The 23,372-nt window shown below is 44.5% G+C and overlaps 1 protein-coding gene across 3 annotated transcripts in view; it reads right to left on the bottom strand.

The window, feature by feature from the left end:
- LOC121277628 (macoilin-like) overlaps nt 1-22,685 on the bottom strand; it is a 232,244-nt gene extending 209,559 nt beyond the window's left edge. For 2 of the 3 annotated variants that reach the window (XM_041187196.1, XM_041187194.1), the window contains exon 1: nt 22,616-22,664. The gene's annotated coding sequence lies outside the window, so the exon portion shown is untranslated. Of the gene's footprint in view, nt 1-22,615 lie in introns of all 3 variants that reach the window. The other variant, XM_041187198.1, reaches the window with a different exon arrangement.
- Nucleotides 22,686-23,372: the final 687 nt, after the last annotated feature.

Raw genomic sequence — 23,372 nt, forward strand, 5'->3', positions numbered from 1 at the left:
CAACCCTATCTCAAAATAGCTTATCCCATTTTGTTGTCTTTGTTGGCTTTCAGTTGGAATGTGCAGTTTTCCTGAACACCGCCCCCCCCCCCGCCCCCTTCTTATGAACCCATGAGGTCCTTAAGCAAAAGGACTCTTCCAAGTCCCAAAGAAACCATTTCCCCAAAAAATGCACTTGTCAAGAGTGAAGAGATTTGACAGACTCTGTACAACTGGTTGTCTATGAATGAGGACTTGTTCTAAGCCTTGCCTCTTTAATAAAAGCAAAATACTGTGGATGCTGGAAAGCTGAAATAAAAACAGAAAATGCTGGAGAAACTCAGCATCTGTGGAGGGAGAAAGAGAGTTAATGTTTTGAGTCAGATGACTCTTTCCTCTTCAATGGCACCTCTTGCTGCTGTGCCACTGTTCTTAATTGCTCCCATTGTGTTAGCGTCTCCCCCACCCTGTTGTGGTTGAGACAATGTGTGGATCCCGTGCCTTCTAAAATTCAAAATTGGCCCTTAACCAGTTTACAAGCTTGTTAAATGCTTAAACTGGTCATTGATCGATCTCAGGTGAGTTGCCTCCTCTGTTTGTCAGCAGTATTTTAAACATTGAGCATGGTGATTTTGTGTTGGGAAACTGGCACAGCAACCAGTGGCTTTAGGCAACCCAACACCACCGTTCCTGCCCAATCATTTAAATGAAAATCCCACCTAGCGTCTCACTCAGTATTGGTGAGAGAGAAGCTGAGGTTGAATGTATTCTTGGTTTAGTAAGTTTGCGGATGACACAAAGATTGGCCGTGTGGTTAACAGTGAGGCTGAGTGTCTTGGGCTACAGGAAGATATAGACGGGATGGTCAAATGGGCAGATAAGTGGCAGATGGAATTTAACCCTGAAAAGTGTGAGGTGATACACTTTGGAAGGAGTAATTTGACAAGGAAGTATTCAATGAATGGCATGACACTAGGAAGTTCTGAGGAACAAAGGGACCTTGGCACGTGTGTCCATAGATCTCTGAAGACGGAGGGGCATGTTAGTGGGGTGGTGAAAAAGACATATGGGATACTTGCCTTTAAAAATCAAGGCATAGATTACAAAAGTAGGGAGCTCATGTTGGAGTTGTATAGAACCTTGGTGAGGCCACAGCTGGAGTGCTGTGTGCAATTCTGGTTGCCCCATTAAAGGAAGGATGTGATTGCACCGGAAGGGGGGCAGAGGAGATTCACCAGGATGTTGCCTGGGATGATACATTTAAGTTATGAAGAGAGGTTGGATAGACTTGGGTTGTTTTCATTGGAGCAGAGAAGACTGAGGGGCAACCTGATCGAGGTGTACAAGATGATGAGAGGCATGGGCAGCGTGGATAGGGAGCAGCTGTTCCCCTTAGTTGAAGGGTCAGTCATGAGGGGACACAAATTCAAGGTGAGGGGCAGGATGTTTGGGGGAGATGTGAGGAAAACTTTTTTACTCAGATGGTGACGGTCTGGAATGCGCTGCCTGGGAGGGTGGTGGAGGTGGGTGGCCTCACATCCTTTAAAAAGTACCTGGATAAGCACTTGGTACATCATAACATTCAAGGCTATGGGCCATGTGCTGGTAAATGGAATTAGGTAGGGAGGTCAGGTGTTTCTCACATGTCGGTGCAGTCTCGATGGGCCGAAGGGCCTCTTTTACACCGTCTGATTCTGTGATTCTGATTCTGTGACATGGCGTGCATATTGGGAAATTAAGCTTGCAATCAACCCCCATGATTGTTCAGACATTCATTTTAACAGAGGAAGAATCATGGGTGTGCTAAAGGCAAAGTTTGACCCCAAAATGTACCCAAACACTTCGCACACAAAATGCAGCCAGATTGAAGTGACAGTCACCAGGAATTTCTGCTCCCGATTGCAGCGGGCATCATGGCAGGCTCGAGAGCTAAAGCTCATAAGAAGACCGGTTTTACGACTACATAAAAAGAAGCGATTGTGACTTCAGCCGTCAATGGCAGATTGCGTTTCCCACCACCAAGTGTCACGAATGTCATTAGCATAAATCAGTATCTCATTAATATGCCTGCTCACCAGAATCATCTCTCCATGCTGGATTGAGAGCCCACATTGGTGTGCAGTTAGAATAACGTGTTTCACAACAGGATTTAAATGAAGTGCAGCTGGTGACCTGCACTTCACTCGAGGCTCTGAGGTTAGTTTGCATACCTTACATTGTGCAGTGCTCTCTGGAGTCAGCACCAGGCTTCACAGGTTGCACAGCATCAGTTTCAGAGGCGGGAGGGGTCTCACAGGCAGACTCTACAGCTACCACACCAGAGATAAGGCTTTTACTGTACTGCAGGGCAATGGCTCCACTGGGGAAGGGGCCAGACAGGACTGAGGGAAGGGAAGGAGCTGCAGAGAAATGGCTCCACTGAGGGCAATGAGCAGGGAAGGTTGCACTGAGACACATGACTGGAGGGAGGGAAGTGCACTAAAGAGCCACCCAGCTGAACTGATAGTTCCAAATGAGGACAGACACACAGCTGAGACAGGTTAGCAGCTGTTCAGTTGACATGCAGGGAGTCAGGAAAATGAAGCAATAAGGCCCATTCAAGCAACACTGATCCCTTAAAGTGGCAATGATTGTTCCCTCAGTTTTAACCCCTCATTCACAGCACTCCAGTTCACTAGAGTATTATGAAGCTACTGAACTATTGAGCAACTGGACAAGCTTGAGAAACCCTTGGAAATGTGGCCGTTCACCATTCACAGAGCAGAAGCCTCCGAAATTAATCCCATCTACTCACTGAATATTCGCCCTCATGTTTAGCCCAAACAGCATAGTCTTGGAGCACAGGTAATGATGAATCCAATGCCTGGGACGAAACCAGAATATCCAGTCGCCAGGCTGATGCTGTTGGCAGTCAGTCATGTGGGCTGGGGGGTCCAACGGTTGTGGTGAACGTTCATGCACGCCCCACTCTTGGCATCGCTTCAGGGGTCAGTACTCTCTGGCATCTGTAAAAAAGCCTTGAGCCCACAATCACAGATGATTCCTTGACAGAAATTGGACCTTTGGAAACAAATGCTGATTCTTGTGTGTTTCTCATTGATACTGCAGTGAGGAGACCATCAGGAAGATGGAGCCTGGTGCTATTATTGCCTGTATTATTGCTTATAGGCATAGGAGAAGAATGAGAAGGAGGCAATGGAGGTGCCTGGCTTGCCAAAGGGAGGAGCAGGGCCCTCAACACCAAGGGCAGCAGGGTCACCTCCAGATGCAGAGGATGATCCTCAGAGAGCCGTCACTCATGCCTTGCCAGACCCAGGCTGTATAGACGTTGCATGTATTATGTTCTGATGAGCGAGAACCAGTGTCGCAGATGCCTCTGCATGTCATGGCATCTGGCGACCCACATTTGCCACATTCTGCAGGATTTGACACCACGAGGACTTGGAGGGTATCCATTGCCAGTGGCTGTGAAACTAATCGCCACATCAACTTCTACGCCACTGGATCCTTCCATGGCTCCACTGGGACCTCTGCAAAATCTCTCAAACATCCACCTGCAAATGCATTCAGGAAGTCACAGATGCCATTTTTGCAAAGGCCCACAGTTTTGTCAACATCGACAGAGATCAAGCAAGACAGGATGCAACAGCACTGGGCTTTTGCTGAACATGTGAGATCTCCGGTCTCCACAGCTGCAGGGTGCTATTGACTGCAATGGCTATAAAAGCTCCCTAGCAACATGCAGTCCAGTACATCGACCAGAAAGGCTACCACTCGCTTAATGTGCAACAGGTGTGCAACCATAACAAACTTATCATGCAGGTTTGCACCAGATATCCAGGAAGTGTCCATGACTCACACATCCTGAGTACATCTCAGATCTCTGACATCTTTGAGGGACCACACGAGATACAGGGTTGGCTCCTTGGGGACAAGGGTTACTCACAAAGGATATGGCTGGTGACACCCTTGCAGCAGCATCAGACTCCTGCTAAGAGAAGGTATAGCGAGGCTCATACCGCAACCTGGACATTGGTGAAACACACCATAGGGATCATGAAAATGCAATTCTGATGCTTGGACAGGTATGGCAGAGCTCTCCAGTACACTCCCCAGATGGTCTCACACGTCATCATGGCTTGCTGCGCTACACAACCTGGTACTGCAGAGGTGGAGGACTTGACAGATGACGAGGTGAAGGAACTGCACGTCTCCTTGATGAGGAGGATGTCGAAGGGGGTGATGGTAATGATGTCATGGAAACCGAGGATGCAGGTGAAGAGGCCATTGCACAGGCCAGACATGGCAGACATGCTCGTGAGGCCCTCGTTGCCAGCAGATTTAAGGAGGTGGATGACAGGATGCATTGAACATCCTCCTGGACAACTGTCCTCCACCATGAGCCAGCATGACCATCAGCATATCTACCCTTCTAATTTTTCCCATGAACTTCCAGGTGACTGTACATCTTTGCACAGCTCTCACATAGCCCTGATGCTGTGAAGGGTGTGAACACCGTGAGGGCTGTGTCCATGTGGAGATGAGGTGCCACCTGGAGGAGGGCATCCCAGCATCAGACATCAGAAACTGCTGCCTCTTCACATATCTGTCTAGCATCCCAGTCACGTTGGCACCCTACAAGATGCAGGGGCACTTGCACAATCCTCAGTGGGTTAATGCCTGCATGCTTTCAATCTGGCAAGGCTCCTCAAAGAGATCCATCAGAACCAACACATGAAATGTTACATCGATGGTGAAACAGAAACATAACACTTGGGACAAAGCAGCCAGTGAAATACCGCTGCTGTGACTGCACTTAGCGATGACTCACCCAGCTGCAGTACACTCCCTGAAATGACACTGACATCCGGCACTTAAAGTTAGGGATCCTGAGCTGTATTTACCCTAACTGTAGTTTGGAGGCAAAGCACCTGAGCATGGCGAGGTCAGACTGCCTGATCTTGAGATGCCTCCTCTTACACACAACCAGTGTGCCCTCATGACCATCCCTGGCCCTTGCAAAGTCCAACATGATCAGACAACATGAAGCCCTCAAGGGCACACGTCATTGCTAATGAGGGGCACTGTTCTGCTTCATCACAAACTCACTCCTATCTCATTGCTCCCCTTCATGTTGTCTGAAGGAACGATGTGTGATTCCAGAACATGCTTAAAGGCTGTTTAGGCCTCCAGAAATCACCATTTTGAAGTAGCATTGGTAGCTCTTGGAGTGTCAAGGCGATGGGACGCATAGCACTGTCTACCAACTTTGTGAAAAAACCCTTCTCCCTGCAATAGTCACAGCGACAGGGTGAGAGATGGGGCATCTCAGTGCCTGCACACAAATGTGCCATTGCTTCGTCACCTTGAGGTGGCATAGGACTCCCACTTCTGGCTGAGCTCAGCAAATTGACACTGGGAATGTCAGAAACCTGTTTGGCTGAGGGCAGAGCTCATAAGTTCTGAGTATAGGCATATATCATCAAAACTCTGTCGAGAGACAGTGAGCAGATGGAGTTGGACGATACATGAGCCTTCCCTATGCATGAGCACATCTCTCTTTAAACACCACACCTTCACCTGTTAAAAAGCAGATGAGATAGGGGCACACCCCAGGGCCCCTGCCTGACTCCTTGAGGAGAAGGGGCAGCTGGAGTGGGATCGACACTATTAACATTGATGGATGCCAACAATGGCTACAGCGATGGAGTTAAGCCTGTGCAGCAGTGTAGAACCAATGTTCTGGACCAAGATCTCCAAGGCGGCCACTCTCCAACCAGTGCTGACTTCAGTGCGTTGGCGTGCCGACACTATCACCTCATCCTGAAGGTAGACGGACTCCTCCATTGTGCCTTGCAATTTGAGGAGTGCAGCTGACATCCCTTCTTGATGTTCCTGTGCTTGTCGTTGCAGCTCCGGCAACTGATTTGAGACCCAGTCCAGAGGTTCATCATCTGACTCGGGCTCAGCAGAATCATGGTCTCCAACAGTCCTCCAAGTGCCATCGACCTCTGATGTCCCTGCCTCCTGTCTGCTGTGGATCAGATGGCGTACTGTGCTCGCTGGATTGTGATCCCGAGACTAATCTAGAACTAGGTGCCACTAGGTAGTGGAGGGTGTGGGTGAGCACTGTGTCTGGTTGTCAGAGTGCTGTCTTCAGGTTCCTCATCCGAGGTGTCACCGGGGCTGGAGTTGAGGATCTGGCTCCTGGATGCCCTCAGCAGCTTCCCAGAGGTGTCTACAAAAGAAAAGAAAGACAATTAGTGCATGGCAGGTGACTCTGAAACAGGAGAAATCACTCAAGCCAGTATGGTTGCCTGATAGATGTTGCAGTGCAGGATCCTCGCTACGGTGTGTGCCGCCAACCTCACCATCAGCGCAGGTATGGTCTACATCCTCTCCGGCCAGGTCAATGACTCTGTTCTCGAAGTCTGTGAGAACCTTGATCTTGGGAACTCAACCCCCAGCCTATGACCTCTCCTTATTTTGAGCCAGCTTGTCCTGCATGAAGACAAATGGAGAGAGTGTGAGCAAGACACATGTGAGGGCAGATGATAAGGATGCCTGGCATCCTTATGTGTGGGTGGCAAATGGAGTCCTGGACTGGATTAGGACGCAAACTCCAGAGGAGATGAGGCCAGATGGAGATGTCAGGGTGTGCGAGAGTGCGTGGTGATGTCCTTGAGGTGGCAGTGAGTGTGGTCTTTGTGAATGTGTGAAGGCCATGTGAGTTGAGAGTAACGAGATGTTTGACTTATCATGGTGGAATGGGGGAAATCATTCATCCTTTTCCTGCACTGGGTGGCTGACCTCTTCTGCAGGGCATCTGCACCGACCACCGCTGCAACTGTCTCCTAAATTGGATTGACCACCTTGGTGGGAGTCCTGTGGCCAGAACGGGGGCAGAGAACATTGTGCCAGGCCTTGACTGCATCCAACAGGTGCACCTGTGAGGCATCACTGAATTTGGGCGTAGCATGCTTTCTGCCTTTGGAAGCCACGTCTTCACTGAAGGTGTCCTAGGCTGTCGATAATGCGAGTGCTGTGCAGGGGTGGCATTTAAATATGGCGCCCGGAGTTAGGGAGTGGTGAGGTCACGTTGGGGCAGGCAAATCAGATGTCGCCTGCCAGTGAAATGGCATGTTCCCTGAGGACGAATAATTAATGCAGTATGAAGCCCACGAAAAGGCACGAAAACCTACCATTGCGGCCAACGGGTGAGACATTGTTTTATAGGCCGGCTAATGCACTTAGTACGTTTTACAGAAAATCCCAGCCAGTACCTACTCAAACAATTTTCCAGTCATTCAGCATCCATTCTGCACATTCACAGGTCATCCAGATATTTTTTTAAAAATTACCCTCTGCCTCATATGAGGAAAAAAACTGAGCAGTAGATTAGAGTCACCAGCAGATGGTATTACTGTGTAACGTTTATATATCTCAATAGAATGTCCACTAATATATCGGCACCTGGCCATTCCTGTCAAGAAGGAGGAATACACTGTGGGAAAATTTACCCAATTAGTGTGTTTTAGATATTTAAATAACCACCTGCCACCGGGCTAGCAGTCCAGCAGACATATTTTGGAGTTTATGTGGTACATAAGAAGGGACTGGAAAACCCACAGGCTGTCTAAGGGCTATTGAAGTCAAAGATTTGGATCTTCCCTGTAAATGTCAGACTTCTGGTTATTTCCTTGAAGTGTTAGCTCATTAAATACTTAAGAATTGAAATCATGTCATATGATATTTGTATCACGTTAATTAATATATTTACATATAATTCCTCGGTTCGCTTCCAGGACTCACATCCCTCAAGGGAGAAATGATCCACGTGAGCTAAAGGACAAAGCCATTCATGCTGTAGACTACCATTGGGCCACAACCATGGCTGCAAGGCAGGGTTCTACCCATACAGCTTGTACCAATTGGGGTGAAACATCAGAATGCTGCTGAAGTAATTTAAAGGCTCCAGCATCGAAGAGCAGTTTTCTTTTGTTAACTATATACTGCACTCGGGGATGAAGCTATGGAGTTTTAAATAAAAATGAAGGGGTAGATTTTATGCAATAGCACATCTGGCGCAGAACTTTGCATAGCGGAAGAATATTGGGCAGAGAGGTCAATGTACCCTGCACAATTTTTCACCCATTCCTGTGGTGGATGATATGAAAGACAAAGTTAAAATCAATATTTAGGTCTGCTTTGGCTTGGTTATACCTATGTGAGGGACTAAGACCTCACCCTGTATCATTTTTATAAAATATATATAGATATTCTCATTGATATTTCGTAAATTTTAAAACTGAACAAGATCCTTAAAATTGCTGAACCTATGTCTGTCTGTGACCACTGAACAAAAGGGGCCACCTTGCAGTTTTGGGGAAACTCATACCTCATTATCTCTGAGGAGCCATTAACAACCAAATGTCGACCGCACAGCCCAATTTCAAAGAAAGCAATACAAAGGCCATCGGTATTTAATAACCCAGGCTGACCAGAGGGAGACTGCTGATCAGCTAAGAAAAAAGGCACTGCAACCTTTTTTTCAATTTCTAATGGCTGGGACATTTAGCAATCTTCAAAACCCAGCTATGTTCCAAACGATGGATACACATCAATTGTTGGAGACTGGGTGGAGAGCTGGGAGGTCATGTAACATAGGCCTCTGGCTTGTTAAGCAATTTAATATGGCCTTGTTGGGATGAATAGCTCAGTCTGCTCTTTATCATCTGACTAGCAGCTACACAGGCAAGAAGCTCTGCCCAGGTGCAACACCTGGCTTCATCTACACTGCTTCTGCTGGAAATTCTGTACTATCTCCTACAAGACTGATTCATCTCTGCATGTCTATCTCATCTTGTGAAGTCAGTATCACCAGAAAAATGAATTATGCAGCATTGGTTTTCAACCTGCTGACCTCCATGAAGGAATACCTCACTGGACTTTGATTCTGGACTCTGGAACCCACGTGAAGCAATATTTCTTTTCTCTGTGGCCTCTGCACTGTAAATCCTTCTTTTTATCCCGCTTTTTACTGTATGAATGAGAGAGGTGAGGTTGCAACCCTCCTTTCTGTGTTTCAAGTGTGCAAATAAACTAGCCCTTTGAGTTTATCCTAACTCGAGTTTGCAATGGGGTTATTAATAAAAAATTGGATCACGCCAAAACCAAGGGGTTGAGAAATATGCCATCACCTATAAAGAGGGAAACAAATCAAAACACCTTTCTGTTTACGGACAGATGCTGAGAGGAGGAATTAGTGCTGTTTAAACTAACCCCCCGCCTCTTCGTTACACCTAAAATACAGTATTTCATGGTTGAAATAATGAAGAGAAAATATAGTATAGCAGGGAGATCTGCGGGCACCTAGACCACATCTGTCATTATTCCAGCTATTAATTTGACAAATGCGGGTACAGCTACGTGCAGATGAAAATGTATTTATAGATTCTGGGTCAGCACAGACTGCCTGCCATACAATTACCTGCTGTAAACCTTGCAAGATATGCACAGCAAGGTGTGTTAATTAAGTCACGTTCTCCTTGACCTTTTTTACCATCACCTGCAGTGTTCTCTGTGAAGTGTGGGATGCAGTGCCAACCAGACTAATCTCCTGGCATCTAATGGATACAGTCACAACTCCACTTTGCTAACTATCAAACCAGAAGTTTGGGTGCTATGTCCCTCCATCACTTTTCCACAGAAAACTCTATTTACTTCATGCATATTTTGTCAGCCATTTTTGATGTAATTTTTCTTTCTTTGGAAAGGCAGGGGAAACATTAATTATGCTTCTTCCCCAAATGCAGCTATTTTCCTGCAAATGACTGCATCTCTTTATGTTTCAGAGAGGCCTCTAGGTCTACCTGGAGTGCTGACCACCCCGCACCCGCTCCCCTCACTTTCTACTGATGTGAGGCCACCTCCAGGCAACTAAACTGTTCCCCAACACCTCCAGAGACCCAGGGTCCAACTAGAAATTTCCAGTCAGCCTCTGCCAATCAACCTTAAAAGCCATTAATAAGATCATTTTGGCTATCCGTCGCTTGCTGATGGAGCCAGGAAACCAGCACATTGGCCGGCTTTGCCAAATTTCGCACCAGTCCACCCGTCTCCTTGCCTGCCCACAGCGTTTTGGCCTTTTTTATCTTTCTTCAACATTAGCAATGATCTGATTCATATTCAACTTATAAGAAGTGAATTTTCACAGGGGATTTGTCTCCCACTCATCCATTGCAATTTTTGTGGATGAGTCACGAAACTCTAGAAAATGGTCAAAGCAGTACTCGTTCTGCTTTTCCTGCTTCTACAGGGAAATTCATCCCCATGTTGCATTGGACATTCACACACCAATTGTCTTAGTATTGAGAATTCCCGGGCTGACAATAGAAAAACCTTCTCTAAAGCCAGAACGTCCGGGCGGATAAGTGAACAAAAACCAGGAAGAGGGACAGGGCTTGAACATCTAGGACATCAAAGTGATTGACAAAATACAAGTTGCTTTACTTATATCCTTGAATCATGTGAAGCCAGGCAGCTGTCATATAGATCATGAGGAAAATCTGAGATTTGGGGCAAAAGCTTCAGGAAGGCTTTACCTGAAAGTGGGTAACAGAATACATGCTTAAATATTAAAGACTTGATGCCTACCAGAATTGGGCTGCAGAGAGACAAACAGGAAGCTCACTGGTGTTCTGCATTCGGTTAACTGCAAAGTTTCATCATATTATGCTACAGCAATACTCCTGACTATACTTGTGTGTCTCTAAGCTTTGGGTCTGTCGCTTTCTCTAGACTAAGTTCACTGATTTATGGGTGAAAGTGTACATTCAGTATTGGGCAAACCAAAAATCTACACTTGCAATTTGGAGACTAATACCATGGTGTTGTCAGAAACCCTGGCAAAGAATAACCGTAATCCTGAGTCACTCTTTATTCCTCTTACTTTCTTACTCCCAGGGTGAATCTTGGTTCACAGTGCATTGTCTCCCTCTCTCCCTCTCACACACACACACACACACACACACACACACAAACACATCTTTGTAGTCTAAGACACAGGTCTCACTGCTTCGTCTGTTTGTATCTCTTTCTTCCTAAATTCTGCTTCTTCATGAAATACAATAAAGTCCCGCCATCCGCAACTTCTTCTTTCATAAATTTGCATTGCCTGTAACGGCACATGAGTTGCTGTGAATTACAGGATAAAGTAACTCCTGACGAGTATTTTACAGCACTAAAAATGAGTGAGCCTGATCCAAGCAAAAATTTCCCAGGAAAGCCATGACACCTGCACAAAAAGTCACAATCTTAGATAGGCTGAAAAATGGTGCAAGTGCTACCATGTTGGCCAGGGAATAGTGTTAATGAATCTACAATGAGGTACATTAGACAGTCTGATGAAAAAATAAGGGTCAGTGTTAGTGTTTCTGGTAGTCATATTGCCAGGTTAACTTTAGTACATAGGAGAGATCCACACTTGGGGGAAATGAAGAAGTTACTAAATGTGTGAATAGAGCACCAGCATCAAAGGAGGACCCCAGTTAATGGTCCAATCATTAGAAATAAGGCACTTGAATTGTGCCAGTACATAAAACATAGTAAAGAGGGTAGTGTTGGTGTCATCACTGATACTAATGATAGTGATGGTCATGCAGAAGGTGCTTCCCCTTTGCCTTCCAAAGGATTCTCAGCCAGTACAGGATGGTTTGATCACTTTAAAAAGCTTTTTAGGCTGAATAATGTGAAGTTGGTGAGGGAAGCTGTATCAGCTGACCATGCAGTCCCAAGGTACTGCAGGAATAGGCTGAGGAGAGAGGCTACCAAGCAAAGCAAGTCTTCAACACAGACAAAACTGGCCTCTTCTGGATGAAAATGCCAAACAGGATGTACATTTCCAAAGAGGAAGGACAGCTCCTGGTTTAAAGCTGAAAAGGACAGACTAACAATCCTACTATGTGCAGATTTGGCTGGTTTTAAATGTAAACCAATGCTGGTTTATAGGTCAGAAACCCTCAAGCTCTTAAAGGGAAAAATAAATCTCATCTGCTAGGCTTTTGGAAGGCTAACAGAAATGCCTGGGTTACAGCAGTAGTCTTTGAAGACTGGTTTGAGAGTTGCTTTCTGCCAAAGATCAGGACTTATCTGAGGGGGAAGAACTTGTCTTTCAAGCTCCGACATATCCTCAATAACGCACCCAGTCATCCACACCCTCCTGCAGAGAACCATCAAGATGTTGACATTTTGCTTTTACCCCTAAATGTGACCTCACTTATCCAGCCAATGGACCAGGGGTCATTGCATCCTTCAAGGCTTACTACAGAAAGTTTCAGTCACATTCTTAGTCTTATAGAAGCAACTCTTCAACCACGGTCCGTGATTGCTGGAAGAAATTCAACACCCTCAAAGCATTGGGCATAATTGAGTACTCATGGGATGAGGTTAGAGCTTCAACCATAAATGCCTGCTGGATAAAGTTTGGCCTGAGGCTGTGAATGATTTCACAGGGTTCCCCTATGTGGATAAAAGCAAAAAACTGCAGATGCTGGAAATAGAAAACAAAAACAAAAATACCTGGAAAAACTCAGCAGGTCTGGCAGCATCGGTGGAAGGGAGCACAGTTAATGTTTTGAGTCCACATGACCCTTCAACAGAACTAAGGAAAAATAGAAAAGGGGTGAAATATAAGCTGGTTTAAGTTGGGGGGGGGTTGGGACAAGAGAGCTGGATAGAGGGCCGGTGATAGGTGGAGATAACCAAAAGATGTCACAGACAAAAGGACAAAGAGGTGTTGAAAGTGGTGATATTATCTAAAGGAATGTGCTAATTAAGGATAGAAAGCAGGACGAGCAAGGTACAGATAGCCCTAGTGGGGGTGGGGTGGGGTGAAGGAATCGAAAAAGGCTAAAAGGTAGAGATAAAACAATGGATGGAAATACATTTAAAAATAATGGATAGATATAGATTTTTCTTTTTCCACCTATTTCCATTATTTTTAAATGTATTTCCATCCATTGTTTTATCTCTACCTTTTAGCCTTTTTCGATTCCTTCACCCCACCCCACCCCCACTAGGGCTATCTGTACCTTGCTTGTCCTGCTTTCTACCCTTAATTAGTACATTCCTTTAGATAATATCATCTTCAGCACCTCTTTGTCTTTTTGTCTGTGACATCTTTTGGTTATCTCCACCTATCACTGGTCTTCTATCCAGCTCTCTTGTCCCAACCACGGCCCTCCCCCCCACCTTAAACCAGATTATATTTCACCCCTTTTCTATTTTTTCTTAGTTCTGTTGAAGAGTCATGTGGATTCGAAACGTTAACTGTGCTCCCTTCCACAGATGCTGCCAGACCTGCTGAGTTTTCCAGGTATTTTTGTTTTTGTTTCCCCAGTGTGGATACTGAAGTGGCCAGGGCTGTTAAACTGGCAAAACAAGTTGGAGAGGAGGGATTTGAAGTCCTGGCCACAGATGAAGTAGAGGTGTTGCTTCGGTCTCATCAAGAGGAACTCTCGATAGAAGAATTGGTTGAACTGATAAAATTAAATGAAATTAAACAGGAGCAGGAGCAGGAAGAAGAATCAAGAAGGCAAATTTTACAACCAAGATGATGGCAGATCTCATAAGATTAGCTGAAGATTTGAATAAACAGGCAACAGACCATGATACAAACATGGAAAGAAAGGTTGTCTTTTGCAGAGTGATTGACACTGCCATTGCTTCTTACTGAGAGCTTTACAAAATTGAAAATCAAAAGGTGAAGCAGTCAAGAATTGTTCTTTTTAGCCACATCAGCCACTGCATGCACTCCCTCCAACTCCACTCTCAAGTTAAATACTGTACAGTAATTTATACTATAAGTGTGGCAAATTTTACATTGTTCTTGTTTTCTTGCTTTGTTAAACAATTCCTGTAAAATTATCTTGAATTTACTCAAAAACATAGTTTTTATTGCCTCTGTGCCTTTAAAAAGTCAAATTTTGGGATGGCTGGAGCTTATCTAATTCGCTCCCATTATAAAATATGTTCACTGTTCGCGATTTTGTCCTTTACAAGAATTCGCGGGAATGTGACCCCCACAAACGGCAGGACCTTACTGAAAATGTTTTTTCAATTAATTCTTCATTAGACTTGTGTAGAAATTGTAGAAAGAAACATTGGGGGAAAAAAGAAAAATAAAGTGTCTTGCATTTATATAGTGCTATTCATGACCATAATACATCCCAAAGGACTTGAGAGCCAGTCAGATACTTTGATGTGTGCTCGCTGCTGTAATATAGGAAACGTGGCAGCCAATTTGTGCACATCAAGCTCCCACAAACAGCAAAGCGATCATGACCAGATAACTCATATTCTCATGATGCTGATTGAGAGATAAATATATTGGCCAGGATACTGCAGATAATTCCTCTGCTCTCCTTCAAAATAATGCCATGGGATCTTTAGTGGCCTCCTGAGAGGGCAGAGGACCTCAACTTGATATCTCATTGAAAAGACAGCATCTCCATAAGTACAACACTCCTTCAGTACTGCACTGGAGTATCAGCTTTGATTTTTTACTCAAGTGCTGGAGTGGAGCTTAAACCCAAACCTGTGACTCAGAGATAAGCATGCTACCTACTGAGCCACAGCTGATGGAAAGGAAAGTATAAGTAGCAACATCAAGTTGTGTTATTCTGGAAGAAAGAGTTAAATGCAAAATCAAATCAATACTAGAATTTAGGAAAAGACAATAATAACAAAGGAAAACACATTATTAGTAACTTACAGTGGTTTTGCTGCTCATGCCAGACAACACCCACTCAAGCTGTGACACCCACTCACACTTTACTGAAATTCTGGCAACAGCCCTGTTTCTCTTGAGCAATTCATTGTTCTGCTGTACTTTCATTGCCAAGAAAAACATAGGATCCAATATGACTCTTCACCCCTCCCCCAGCGGACTGGCAGAAACCAGGCAGGGGTCAGTTAAAATGGAGTGGGAGACTTACTCCTTTATTGTTCCAATTTGACTGTGCAATTATAAACACTCTTTTAGTATGCACATCAGGCCCCAGTAGTGGTAGGCTCAGAGGGGTGTAGTTGGGTAGTCAGGGGAGTAGTCAGGTTGGGTCTGAGGGGTAGTTGGGTGGTCAGGGGGGTAGTCAGGCAATCGAAGGTGAGGAGTTGATGGGGTGGAGGGATCAGTTGTGGAGTTACCCAGCTGTTAGACCAGGTTCTAAACTGTCAAACATTTCCTGGATAAGTATCCAGGTAAGTTGTGCATATCTAGCCAGGTCTCCACCCTAAGCTCAGGGCCAGAGACATTCACGGAATATTTTGGACAGGAGGGAATGAGCCCATCGAAAGTTGAAACTTCCCTGGAAATTCCCATGTATGTTCACCCATCAGGAAGCCTGCAGGGTCCTAACGCACATCTCCCAGCGTACATCCAGCCTCCGATGATCCAGAGACTGGAAGATTTGGGCCAATGTCTTTTGCGCTCAACCTGCTATTTTACATGCGCAGGGCCAGGGAAGCTTCCCCGGTTTCCTCGACAGGGCAAACCTGCAGTGAGCTGGGTCCATAGCCAGAAGGGGCAGGAAGTCTCCTCCAGGGCCCAGAAGAAAACCTTGGGTCTTCCTTAACTCTCCATTCCCTCACTCCATAATGATCATTGCTGCACTCCCTTCCAACCCTGGCTGTTTACCTGATTGTCAGGGACTGTTCCTGCATGTTCCTTATGGTAGCTTCCTGCCACTCAAATATTCTCTGCTGATGGCCAAGCAGATGGGATTAAATATAGAGAAATGTGAGTTGATGCATTTTGGAAGTAGGGCTAGGGAGAGACAAATATAGACTCAATGGCACTGATCTAAAGAGTAAGCAGGGACAGAGGGACCAGGCAATCCATGCGCACTGATCTTTGAAGGTTGCAGGGTAAATTGGGAAATTGGTTAGCAAAACAAATGGGATTGTGGGCTTCATAAATAGAGACATTGAATACAAAAGCTGAGACGTTATGCTGAAACATAAACAGAAAGTCCTGGAAAAACTCAGCAGGTCTGGCAGCATCTGCGGAGAGAGAAACAGAGTTAACATTTCGAGTCCAATGTCACTCTTCTTCAAAACTTTCTGCTTTTATTTCAGATCTCCAGCATCTGCAATATTTTGCTTTTATTTAACTAAATTATGCTGAAACTTTATAAAGCTCTGGTTAGGCCCCAACTAGAGTATGGCATCCAATGCTGGTCACCAGACTTTAAGAAGGATGGGAGGGCCCTTGAGAGTGTACGGAAGAGATTTACTAGAATGGTTTCAGGGGTGAGGGATTTTAACTACAAGATTAGGTTGGAGAATCTGGGGTTGTTCTCCTTGAACCAAAGGAATTGAGGAAGATTTTTTTTTTAATTCATTTATGGGATGTGGGCGTTGCTGGCTGAGCCAGCATTTACTGCCCATACTTATTTGCCCTTGAGAAGGTGCTGGTGAGCTGCCTTCTTGAACCGCCACAGTGCGTGGTGTAGGTACGCCCATAGTGCTGTAAGGGGAGGAGTTCCAGGATTTTGATCCAGCAACAGTGAAGGAACGGCGATATATTTCCAAGTCAGGGTGGTAAGTGACTTGGAGGGGAACTTCCAGGTGGTGGTGTTCCCATCTATCTGCTGCCCTTGTCTTTCTAGATGGTAGTGCTCGTGGGTTTGGAAGGTGCTGCCTAAGGAGTCTTGGTGAGTTCCCGCAGGACATCTTGTAGATGGTACATACTGCTGCTACTGTGCATCAGTGGTGGAGGGAGTGAATGTTTGTGGACGGGGTGCCAATCAAGCGGGCTGCTTTGTCCTGATGGTATCTAGCTTCTTCTGTGTTGTTGAAGCTGCACTATCCAGGCATGTGGAGAGTACTCCATCACACTCCTGACTGGATTTGATAGGGATGTAAAAGATTATTACAGGTTTGGATAAGGTTGACAAGGAAAAATTGTTCCCATTAGTTGATGGTGCAAAGATTAAGGGTGCAGATCCAAGTTTTGGGAAAAAGGTGCAGGGGGAATGTGAGAAGGAGCTTTTGTTACTGAATAGCAATGACTTGGAAGTCACTGGCCACGTTGGTGTTGGAAGTGGAAACAATCAAAAACTTCCAAAGGACGTTGGATGGGCACTTGAAGAAGGTAAACCCGCAGGGCAACAGGATCAAACAGGGGTGTGGAACTGACTGGATTGCTCCTCGGAGAGCTGACATGGATTCAATGGGCCAAATGGCCTCCCTCTTGACTCTATAAGCAATGATTTCTGCGGGGTTCATGCATGAGCCAGGGCCTGAGTTTGGAAATAAGAACTGATAGTTAAAATCAGTCCGCGCCTGGTGTCATGACAGTGGATTACAGCCCAAATTCTTTACAGGCTTACTGAACTTTGTAAAAGAAGGGTTTTTTTTTTTAAAAGGCATACAAGCAAAAGCTGGCTGTGAATGTAAAGTAACCACATTCTGGAAAATTCCTATGTGGATTACACTTGACTGACTAGTTCAGAGATTCCCTGGAATGTTGCACCTAAAAGGTCTCAAGGCCCATTTCAGACAGAGGCGTTTGAAAGTGAGAGATGCAATGCAAAAAAATGAACTTTAATTGCCTGTTGTTATGGAGACAATGGAAACTGATTACCACATCTCAGCAGAAGCCATCTCCTGTTGAGTTATATCTCGGAATGTGGAAATGGTCTGAGTTGAAAGAAAGCAGATTCTGAGTGAAAGACAATTTTTTTTTCCCTTCCCGGAATACAAAAGGAAGTGGGTTGAAAATCCAGCTGCAAACCTGCTTCATGTGTTCTAGTTCTGCTGTGCTGACAAGAAGGTCACAGCAGAAGAACTGCAATTAGGCATCTCTGTAGCTTTCAGGTAAAAGTCCCTCTCTCTTCTCTACCTGCTGCTGGAAGCAAGTTACAAATCAGCAGTCACAGTCAAAATCAAAAAGGAAACAGGAGAACTCCTTCAGCTCACCTGCTGAACCAAGGGAAGAAATTTCCACATAAAAAGAAGCACAATGATGTCGGGCAGGCGCCCCTATGTCACTACGCGTCATTTAGGTTTTCAGTTCGGTGAACGCACAACTGAGTTGGCTGTTGGCGGGCAGGCAAAGAGCCCAGGCGGCCTTCACATTTTTCACGAAACCTCATCCACAGCCGGGATGAGGTTTCATGACGTGTTTTAATATTCAATAAAAATTATTTTAAAAATTCATTGACATGTCCCAGCTCATGTGACACTGTCACATGAGGGAACATGTTTTAAAAGTTTTTTCTTCCCTTTGTTTAAATTTTCAAATATCAAGCTGATCTCTCTCAGGCACCTCTGTGCCTCAGGGAAATTTCTGCGTTCTTTCGAGCGCATGCGAGAAGGAGTGTAGGCCTGGACCCCCCCACCTGCACAGGGAGTGCTCAGTGTTTCCAGGCGAACATCACGCTGGGCAGGCCTTAATTGGCCCGCCCACATAAAATGCGCGGTGCAGACCTGGTCAGGGGGCGCTGACCGGGTTCGCATTCGCTCCCGCCCACCCCTCGCACAAACCCCTCCCGACAGAGGAAAAATTCAGCTCCAGATCAACCGCTCTACTGTCAAAGTCAGCTCTACTGGAATCACCACAATATTTCACCATCTTCTCCTCGTGGACAAGCCAAAGACTGGTTCGTATATCATTTTTAACTTTTGCTTTTGGACTCAACTTTTCATTTCTGATCCATGTGTTGCATTTTTATTTATTTTTTCTTGGGTTTTTAGTAACCAATAAATTTATTCTTTCTTTGACTCAAGAAAGCCTGATTAAATTGGCTCCTCCTAAAACATAATACATTTGGACTAAGAAAAGGTATCCATCAAAGGAAGGGACCCTTTTTAAATTAACCTTGTCGCAACCAACCAAGGGGCTTGAATAAAAAAAGGAAGCCAATTCATTCCTCCTCACCCAGGAGCATAACAATTTGGGGTATCTCACCCATGATCATAAAAAGTTGGGGGTCCTTGCCCAGGGACTGGTCATAACACCTGATTGTGAGCTTGTTGCTCACCCAAGCCCATCATACAGAATGATTCTGCACCGCGATAAAATCGGGGCTAGAATCTTGGTGGCAACATTATTATTCAATAAAATAACGTGTGGAATTTTTCTTAAATTCTGCCTTTGTACTGTACTACTTTGTAAAGTAGTTTCTCAGAGCACCCTTACAACTTTGCAAGTTAAGACAGTGATTCACAAAGCCATACACACCAGGACCACAGGTCTGTGCTGAGTCAGCTGGGATTCAAGCGTTGTTGCTGCAGTTGGTTTCACCAGCCTTGCATCAAAGAGGGGAATATTGGCAACAATTCCCATTCCTTCCTATCCAGTGACCTTGAGGGCACTTTGTTTAAGGACGTTGGATGATGACAGCATCCACCTTTGATGCCCCATGCTGAAATAGTCTGGCTACACCCAATGTCTATTGACATGCACAAAAAGTGACTGGTTGAATGAGGCTCTGGAGATTGCCTAGTCCTAGTGGAACTGTGCTCTGACACAAAATCAACATCTCAAAAAGGAGGAAGTTCACACAGGAAAAGGAGTAAATTAAAAGCTATACTCTCGTCAACAAAATATCTAAAATACAACATTTTCAATCCATTCTCTGCAAATTAAAAAATCTTTAGTGTTTAAATCCATTATAAATTTAGTGAACATTTTGCAGTGGATATGTAACTGAATTTACTACCAGAAGGCAAGCTATTCAAGGTGCAACTGAATAAAATATTGTAACTGTCCTTCCCAATTGTCATGAATTTATATGGTTTTCCTGGTACCTATTATATAAATGCACATATCTTTACCTACTTAATTTCTATGGATGGAATCATCTGTGCCCGCTTTGTTGGGTGAGCTTGGTGACATGAGTGGACAATATGGCGAGATGGCCAAAAAACAGTTTCATAACGCCGTGAAACCAGTTTGCGATTATCCGCTCAGCCCATCAATGGCAGGTCGCACTTCCTGCCATTGGACGTCAGGAGCCTCATTGTAATACACCTGCATATCATTATAAGGTTAGCCCGCTGGAATCATCACCCATCGCTGGATTGTCCGCCCACAATCACGTCGACATGTTTTATAACTACACTTAAGTGCCTTGCACCTAGCGAGTTGCACTTCACTCAGGATTTCGAGAGTTGTTTGTCTACCTTGCTTCGGGCAGCACTCGCAGTCATCAGTGCCAGGCAGCACCACATCAGTTTTAGGGGGGCTCATGGGCAGGTCTCTACCTACCAGATCAGCCATAAGGTGGGGGTAGCTTTGTATGGCTGGAGAGCCAGGACCTTGATTGGGGAAGGGGGAGAAGTGGCTTCAGGCAAGGGAAGAGGCTGCAGGGCTGTAATGAGGAAGTGAGACATCCCAGGGTTTGTGTGGCAGCACAAGTTGTTCTGTGCAAGTGCCTCAAGATGGTGAGGGCTGAGGAGGCAGCCTCCAGAGGAGATGAGGCCAGATGGAGATGTGAAGGTGTGTGTGAGAATGAGTGGTGATCTATTGAGTGAGATGCCAGTAAATGTGTGATGGGCTTGAGTGTGTGAGTTTAGAGTGATGAGATGGTTGCCTTATATAAATTCAGCATAACTTCCCTGCTCTTGTACTCTATGCCCCTATTAATAAAGCCCAGGATACTATATGCTTTATTAACCGCTCTCTCCACCTGTCCTGCCACCTTCAATGACCTATGCACATATACACCCAAGTCATGCAACCACTTCAAAATTCCACCTTTTATTTTATATTGTCTGACCATGTTCTTCCGACCAAAATGTGTCACCTCACACTTTTCTGCATTAAACTTCATCGGGCACCTATCTGCCCACTCCACTAACTTGTCTATGTCCTCTTGAAGTTCCTCCTCGCAGTTCATAACACTCCCAAGCTTTGTGTCATCCGCAAACTTTGAAATTGTCCCCTGCATACCAAGATCTAGATCATTAATATATATCAGGAAAAGCAAGAGTCCCAATACCGACCTTTGGGGAACTCCACTACAAACCTTTCTCCAGCCCAAAAAATATCCATTGACCATTACGCTCTGCTTCTTATTTTTCAGCCAATTTTGTGCCCACATTGCTACTGTCCCTTTTATTCTATGAGCAATAACTTTTCTCACAAGTCGGTTGTGTGTGCATTGTGTCAAGTGCCTTTTGAAAGTCCATGCACACCACATCAACAGCATTACCCTCATCGACTTTCCTGCTATCTCTTCAAAAAACTCCAGCAAGTTAGTTAAACATGATTTCCTCTTTAGAAATCCATGTTGGCTCTTTCTCATCAACCCATATTTTTCCATGTGACTACTAATTCTATCCTGAATAATTGTTTCTAGAATCTTGCTCATTACTGAAGTCAAACAGACTGGTTGTAATTGCTGGTCCTATCCTTACAACATGTTTTGAACAAGGGCATAATATTTACAATTCTCCAGTCCTCTGGCACCACCCCTGAGCCTAGAGAAGACTGAAAGATTATGGCCAGGGCCCTTGCAATTTCTACTCTCACTTCCTTCAATATCCTTGGATGCATCTCATCCAGTCCTGGTGCCTTTTCAACTTTAAGTACCGACAATCTATTCAACACTTCCTCCTTATCAATTTTGAATCCTTCTAGTGACAGAGTTTCTTTATCTGTTACCATGGCCTAGGTAGCATCCACCTCCTTGGTAAAGACAGATGCAAAGTATTCATTTAATACCTCAGCCATAGCACCTTCGTCCTTGTGTAAATTCCCTTTTGGGTCCCTAGTCAGCCCTATTCCTCCTTTTACCACCCTTATACTATTTATGTGCCTGTGGAAGGCTTTGGGATTCCCATCTATGTTGGCTGCCAGTCTTTTCTCATAATCCCTCTTTGCTTCTCTAATACGCTTTTTCACCTCCCCTTTGAACCTTCTGTATTCCTCTTGGTTCTCAATTGTATTTTCTACGTGACACCCAGTCATAAACGCACTCATTCTTCTTTATCTTAATTTCAATCCCTTTTTTCATCCAGAGAGCTCTGGACTTGTTTGCCCTACCTTTCCCTTTCAATGGAATATACCTTGACTGTGCTCGAACCAGTTCTTTTTTGAAGGCAGCCCATTATTCAGCTATCAGTGGAGCCCAGAAAAGAGCTGGCCTGAAGTGCAGGGAAAGGATGAATGATCATTGTCTCCTATATGTTTCCCCACTGACACTTGATCTACTTGGTCCATCTCATTTCCACTGTCAGCCTTATCAAGCACCATGCACTAACCAACTGAGCTAACCAGCTACACAAAAGTCAAGTTTCATCACACAAACTTTCCAAAACTGAGTAGAGCTGTGCCACGATTCATCCTCCTAATTATTCATAATTTGTAGCTTTGAAAAATGTTGGCTGAGATACCTTCATTCCACTTCAACAATTGGCTAAATTGATGCTTTCAGCTCACTGACATGAATACTTAAAACTATAGTGAAAAATATAAGTAGCACAGTCTGTCTAATACTACTTCTCAAATTTATTTCCACTGTTTCCTTTTACAAAAAAATAACTGGATCATGTAAGAAACAATGCTAAAAATGTGTAATGAGTTCAAAAGTAAAAGTCAAAACAGACAGGAAAGCAACTAATTACTCACATGCATGTTTTCTGATGCTTCTTAAAGAGCAGTGCTGATTATGAATTTGGCAACTGACATGGTTTTTGACATTTTCAAAGGGTGAACTAGTCTAAGAAAGGTCAGATTGTGACTTGAATATTTAAGGTTTACAAAATTCTTGTTAACACACAAATGAGCATATCTCTAATCAGATGAGAGCCTGAAAACCACTCGTGTCACTTTGGCCCTTCAAATGAGAGGGATGTGCCTTTTCTGTTTAATTGGCAACGGATCCCTGTTTCACAGTGATAAAGATTTCCTGTCTCAGCCCACCCATATCTCAAAATACCATTTGCATTTCCCTCATGTTAGGCAGCAGATCAAATCTAATTATGGAACTGAAAGGTACAACAAAGTAAAGTGCTCATAAAGTTTCATGGCTCTAAAAACGCAGTGAATTTGTTTTCACAAAGAACATTTCTGAGAAATATTGCACCATTCCTAAATCCAACCATTTTAGATTTCACTTACAAGTCCATCAATTGGGATGTCGCCTTTTGTTGAGTTCATACTTAGATGAGGCTGGGATTTGGGCTCTAGACTTTTTTAAAAATATATGCATAAAACTACTATGTGTTCCTGCTTTACAGAAGATAATTGCATATAGATTCTTATCCATTTTCGCACACATAAACAACCAGAAACAAAATGCAAGTATAAAATTTCCTAAGATTGCTAAAACACAACAGAGATGGAATTGGCATTTAGTGGTCATGTGAAAAGGGCAATAGAGAAC

This window comes from Carcharodon carcharias, chromosome 5 (genome assembly GCF_017639515.1).
Source record: "Carcharodon carcharias isolate sCarCar2 chromosome 5, sCarCar2.pri, whole genome shotgun sequence".
Classification (NCBI taxonomy): domain Eukaryota; kingdom Metazoa; phylum Chordata; class Chondrichthyes; order Lamniformes; family Lamnidae; genus Carcharodon; species Carcharodon carcharias.